A 6,017-nucleotide genomic window follows, 5' to 3' on the forward strand; every position below is an offset into this window, starting at 1 on the left:
GCAGAGGGCAGCCTCGGCCGGGAGCCGCGCTCATTTCTCCGTCTGTTTTTGACAGCTCAGTTCGGCCCTACTTTGAGCGAGTCCAAGGCTCCTTTTCACTCTCTCTGGAAACTCCCTCCTGGGTGCCTGGTGGGGATGCAGTCCAGCCTGGGGACTGTTTGCGGCTGACCGCCTGGGCTCCGATTTGGGTTGTGTCACCACCGCCTGACTTTGTGACCTTGTTGAATGGAAGGTGCTCAGCCGGAGTGTTCTTATCGACCAAATGGAGAGCGTACACCGTCAAGTTGCTAGAATTACGATAAGCTAAACCTATAACCCCACTGGCTCTTCATTCAGGGAGAGAATCCCTTAATGGGGTGCTTTCTTTAGCCACACAGTAGTGACCTCGGAACTTGTGAGTTTGATGCTTTTGTTTGTTTAATCGTGAGTCCCCTATTTCCTAGCCAGTGCATTTTCACTTGGTACTTTTCCCACCTGAAACCTAAGCAAAGAAGTCTTTAAAATACACAGTTTTTTTGTGTTCCGCCGTTTTAATATGGCTGAGAATGTTCTTAGGAAATTGATGACTCGGCCCTTCTGTGGATCAGCTTTAGAGATAAAAGGATTTATGCACATCCCCCAGCTGTCCTTCGTGGATCTGTAGGGACGCTTAAGTGTCTGTTTTGGCCCAGTAAGCATTTAGGTGTTTCACAATCCTGATTTGAGCCTTCACTATCAGTGCCTCCCATGCCTGCTCCCTTTCCGCCTCTACACTTTCTTACTGGTTAATAATTTCCCTCCTGCTGGGACTTGGGGCTCCAAGTTGGGGGGGTGTGTGGGTGGCGGGTGGGGGGGTTGTTCTTACTGTGTTCTATAAGGGGATGACTTGAAATATTTCACGTTAGTTTCTATTAAGTTTTGCACTACTTTACTGAACATTGGTGAATTATTTTGAATCTGACTAACATTGCTGATGGTGTTTTTTCTTCTTCAAGGAAATCTTTATGATTCTAAACGATTAAAATGTATGCTTCAATTTACATGTTTCTATTCGGTTCTACTTTTCACTCAAACACGGTTGTGCAGTTGGGAAATAACATGTTCCACATGCTGTTTTTGCATCTGCATTTATGGGGAGCAGCGTGAAGCAGCAGGCCTGAAGAATTTTCTGTGTAATGTGTTTGTGACAGATGGGTTTTAAAGAATGGTTTATGAGAGAGAAAGGAGAAACCCCGAGTGTGTTCCTTAAGGACAGCGAAAACCAGAGTAGTAAGTAGAAGAAGACTTTTTAGCTTGTGAGAGAAAGCATAAGCATGTAAAGATGTTATTTAGTGCAATAGAGGACAAACAGTAGTGGCTGGGGAAATAGGATTTGTTCTTGCCCTAGCACTGACAGTATCTGTGTAACCTTCTGTCCCTTTGTGGTCCTCAATTTCCTCATTTTTAAAAGAGTGAAGTGGCTGCATTCCAAGGGTTTTTCTAGCTCATTGTTTCAAAGATAAGGTTTTTAAAATGTTTTTATTTTTTATAAATAGTTTATTTTGCTGCTGCTGTTGAGAATATCACACAGCAAAACATCAACACTTTTCTGCATGTAGCATTCGTGACGTTAATTACATCCTTGGAGTGGTGTAACCACTTTCACCCTGTTTTTCTAAGTTGTTCTCTTCACTAACATAACCTCATTACTCGCTGCAGTTCCAAACTCATCTTTTGAGCTGTCAGTTTGATCCCATATGTTGTTAAGTGCCTTTGAGTCTGTTCCAACTAGTTCATAGCGACCCTGTGTACATCGAAGGAAAAACTGCCCAGTGCTATTCCAGCCTCACAGTTGTGTTTGAGCCATTTTTGTAGCCACTATCAATCCAGCTCATGGAGGGTCTTCCTCTTTTTTGCCCCTCCCCTGCTTTACCCAGCAAAATGTCTCTTTCCAGGGACTGGTCTCTCCTGATAACATGGCCAAAGGATGTGAGACGAAGCCTTACCATCCTTGCGTCTAAAGAGCATTGGCTGTGCTGTTTCCAAGAAAGACTTGTTTGTTCCTATGGCAGTCCAGGTATTTTCCGTATTCTTCATCAATACCATAATTTGAATGCATCAATTATTCTTTAATTTCCTTATTTGTTGTTTAATTTTCACATGTATAAGAGGCAGTTGGGTCAGGTGTATTTTCATCCTCAGTCACATCCTTGCTCATTAATGCTTTAAAGAAGTATCAGAATCTACTGGATGACAGTAAATGTAAGAGTTTTGAGTGCAGTAGAGTTGCCCACTGCACTATGTCATGTGTTTCCTTGTCTGCCTCTTCTATGAGCATTGATTGTCGATCCCAGTAAAATGAAATCCTTGACAATTTGGATATTTTCTCCATTTATCATGATGTTGCTTATTGGTCCATTTGTGAGGATTTTGGTTTTCTTTACATTGAGTTGACAATTCAGAACAAAGGCTATACCCATTGATCTTTATCAGCAAATCCTTTAAGTCTTTCCTGTTTTCAGCAAGCAAAGTTGTGATGTCCACATATTTCAGATTGTTAATAAGCATTCCTCCAATCTTGACGAAGCGTTCTTCATGTAATCTAGTTTCTCAAATTTTTGCTTAGCATACAGATTGAAAGCAGGTAACCCTGACACATAAACCTTTTCTGATTTGAATGACGCAGCATTCCCTTGTTCTGTTCAAACAGCCTTTTGTTGGTGTATGTACAAGGTTCTGCATGAGCACTCCGTGTTCTGGAATTCCCATTTTTCCCATTGTTATCAAGTTTGTTATAATCCTTTGCATATTCTACAAAATATCTTTTTTTTAATCGTTTTATTAGGGGCTCATACAACTCTTATCACAATCCATACATACATCAATTGTGTAAAGCACATTTGTACATTCATTGCCCTCATCATTCTCAAAACATTTGCTCTCCACCTAAACCCCTGGCATCAGCTCCTCATTTTTTCCTCCCCCCTTCCCGCTCACCCCTCCCTTATGAACCCTTGATAATTTATAAATTATTATTTTGTCATATCTTGCCCTGTCCGATGTCTCCCTTCACCCACTTTTCTGTTGTCCATCCCCCAGGGAGGAAGTCACATGTAGATCCTTGTAATAGGTTCCCCCTTTCCAACCCACCCTCCCAGCCATCCTTTCAGTATTGCCACTCACACCCACTGGTCCTGAAGGGATCATCTGCCCTGGATTCCCTGCATTTCCAGTTTCTATCTGTATCAGTGTACAGCCTCTGGTCTAGCCAGATTTGTAAGGTAGAATTGGGATCATGATAATGGGGGAGGAGGAAGCATTTAGGAACTAGAGGAAAGTTGTATTTTTTATTGTTGCTACATCACACCCTGACTGGCTCGTCTCCTCCCCGAGACCCTTCTGTAAGGAGATGTCCAGTGGCCTACAAATGAGCTTTGGGTCTCCACTCCGCACTCCCTCATTCACTATGATAAGATTTTTTGTTCTGATGATGCCTGATACCTGATCCCTTCGACACCTCGTGATCGCACAGACTGGTGTGCTTCTTTCATGTGGGCTTTGTTGCTTCTGAGCTAGATGGCCGCTTGTTTACCTTATAAAATATCTTGCAAACATCTGCTACTCTCTAATTTCAGCTAAGACCCAGCTGACATCAGCCATAATACCCCTCATTCCGTGTTCTCTCTTGAATCTGCCTTGCATTTTTGGCAGTTCCCTGTCGATGTTCTGCATCTGTTTTTAAATTATCTTCAGTAAAATTTTGCTTGCTTGTGATAATGATGTTGTGTAGTAATTTCCACATTGTCAGGTCATTTTTCTTTGGAATAGTTACACATATAGATCTGTTCCAGCTGGTTGGTCAGGTAGTTGTCTTCCAAATTTCTTGGCATAGACTAGTGTTGCTTCCGATTGTTGAAACATTTCAATTGGTTTTCCATCAGTTCCTGGAGACTTGTTTTTGACCAATGCCTTCAGTACAGCTTAGCTTTCTTCCTTCAATACCATTGGTTCTTGTTCAAATGCTACCTCTTGGAATGTTTGGATATTGACCAATTCTTTTTGTACAGTGACTCTATTCTGGTGCCCCTTGCAGTGTTTAATATTTTGCCGATAGACCCTTACAATTTCACAACCTGATGCTTGCGTTTTTTTCTTCATTTCTGACAGCTTGAAACATGCTGATGTGTTCTTTCTTTTCAGGAACCTGGTGACTTAGTGGCTATGAGTTGGGTTGCTAACTGCAAAGTTAGCACTTCGAAACTGCTCCTTGGGGGAAAGATGAGGCTTTCTACTCCTGTAAAGAGTTGTGGTCTTGGAAACCCAGAGGAGCAGTTTTATCCCGTCCTTCCAAGGTTTCTGTGAGTCGGAATCTTCTCAATAGCGGTGAGAGAGTTCCTAAAAGGACATAATGCTCAGGGCACACCTGTTTTGCTAAACTATTGTTTGGTTGTAAGGTGACTTTGGGGTATATTTTTGGTTTTAGATTAACGACTCTGCCAGGACAATCATTCCAAGGGTTCATCTCACCGTCATGGCTCTAGGATGTCTGGAATCCATGAGATTCTGAAATTCTGCTCTGCATTTCCTCCTTCTGATCAGGAATCTACTATGGATTTTTGATCAAAATGTTCAGTTATAATAGTTGAGTACCATCCAGTTCTTGTGGTCTCATGGCAAAGGAGGCAGTGGCACATAGTTAATGAGCCACACTTTTCATATATTCCTCCTATTCCTTATTCTCCTACTTTTATTGTTCCAGGTAAATAAGGAAAAATTATTTCTTGGATGAGTTGCTCACAAGCTTTTAAGACCCCAAGTATTAACCCTGGCACTACCCAACAAAACTAAGAGGTAGGACAGAAGCACTAAACATGTCATTAGGCCAATTAAATGGGATGGCCCATGAAATTAGGACCCTAAACCTCGGAAGTCTTTTTCAACCTAGGAGGAACATGAGTGCAACACTGTTGTGATTTTTCAGTTTTTGTTTTCTTCTGCTCTAGATCACACAATTCTCCCAAATCGCTTTGAGGAAAGAGTTTTACTTGAAAGAAGCAGGGAAGTGCTAGAAAGTTTCTAGAAATTAATCTCTACCCCTAATTTTTCATTTTGAGTTGCTTCGTTCTCCACCTCTCTTATCATTTTCTTTTTATTCATAGCCTGCTTACCTATTAAGCCTGCCTCTTCAAAACTTTACCTTGGCTGCTCTCTAACCTATTATTTATTTTTGTGAATTCCTTCCTTTTCTCTTTCAAACTGCTAATGCTCTTGTTATATCTGATTGGCCTGCCTTTTGTAGGGAGTCTTCAGCAGGTGGTCCAATGCTAGTCTGGTCAACTGTGGAAAGGGAAGTGGGCTTATGTAATTCCAAAGATGATTGAATGAGGATGTGGGCAGGTCAAGCCCTGTGATTGATTGAGATATCTTCTACTGCATACTGTGTTTTAGATGAAACCATCTTAAGTATTATAGTGCAGGAACCATCTTATTTCAAAGTTTAATTTAGGACTTCGAGTAGAAATATTAAAGCTTTTAGTAGCACAATGATTTGAGTACTTTCCCTTTGACTCTTACATTTTATATCTTACCCCTCCCTTAATTTGAAAAATCTATGTATTCGATGCTATTTTCTGCTCCTTTCTTTCCCAAACATGCCATTTAATATTAGCTTGTTATTTTAATATATTTAAGGGGGTTTCAAGAAGTTTGTGGAAAAATTCCATTTTCTTTTAATTCCCTTTTTTCTTTTTTTTTTTTGTATCTGACATGTTAGTACATATATTGCCATTGTTCTTTTCTAGACATGTACTTTCTTTTTTAAACATTTTATCAGGGGCCCATACAACTGTTATCCCAATCCATACACACATCAATTGTGTAGAGCGCATTTGTACATCGTTTCCCAAAACATTTTCTCTCCATTTAAACCCCCGACATCAGGTCCCCACCTTTCCCCTCCCTCCCCGCTCCCCCCTCCCGCATGAGCCCCCGATAGTCTACAAATGGGTACCTTGTCATATCTTGCCCTGTCCGACCTCTCCCCTCATCCACCCCTCGGC

General features: G+C 41.2%; 1 protein-coding gene across 3 annotated transcripts in view; it reads left to right on the forward strand.

The window, feature by feature from the left end:
- Positions 1 to 219: 219 nt before the first annotated feature.
- The window catches only part of CCDC126 (coiled-coil domain containing 126), a 42,925-nt gene continuing 37,127 nt past the window's right edge, over positions 220 to 6,017 (forward strand). The window contains exons 1-2 of one of the 3 annotated variants that reach the window (XM_045289011.1): positions 220 to 394; positions 1,914 to 2,035. The gene's annotated coding sequence lies outside the window, so the exon portion shown is untranslated. Of the gene's footprint in view, positions 395 to 1,848; positions 2,036 to 6,017 lie in introns of those variants that run through there. The other 2 variants (XM_045289012.1, XM_004702721.2) reach the window with 2 other exon arrangements.

The sequence above is a fragment of the Echinops telfairi genome, unplaced genomic scaffold, assembly GCF_000313985.2.
Source record: "Echinops telfairi isolate 266 unplaced genomic scaffold, ASM31398v2 ScPeMD7_23;HRSCAF=83, whole genome shotgun sequence".
NCBI lineage: Eukaryota > Metazoa > Chordata > Mammalia > Afrosoricida > Tenrecidae > Echinops > Echinops telfairi.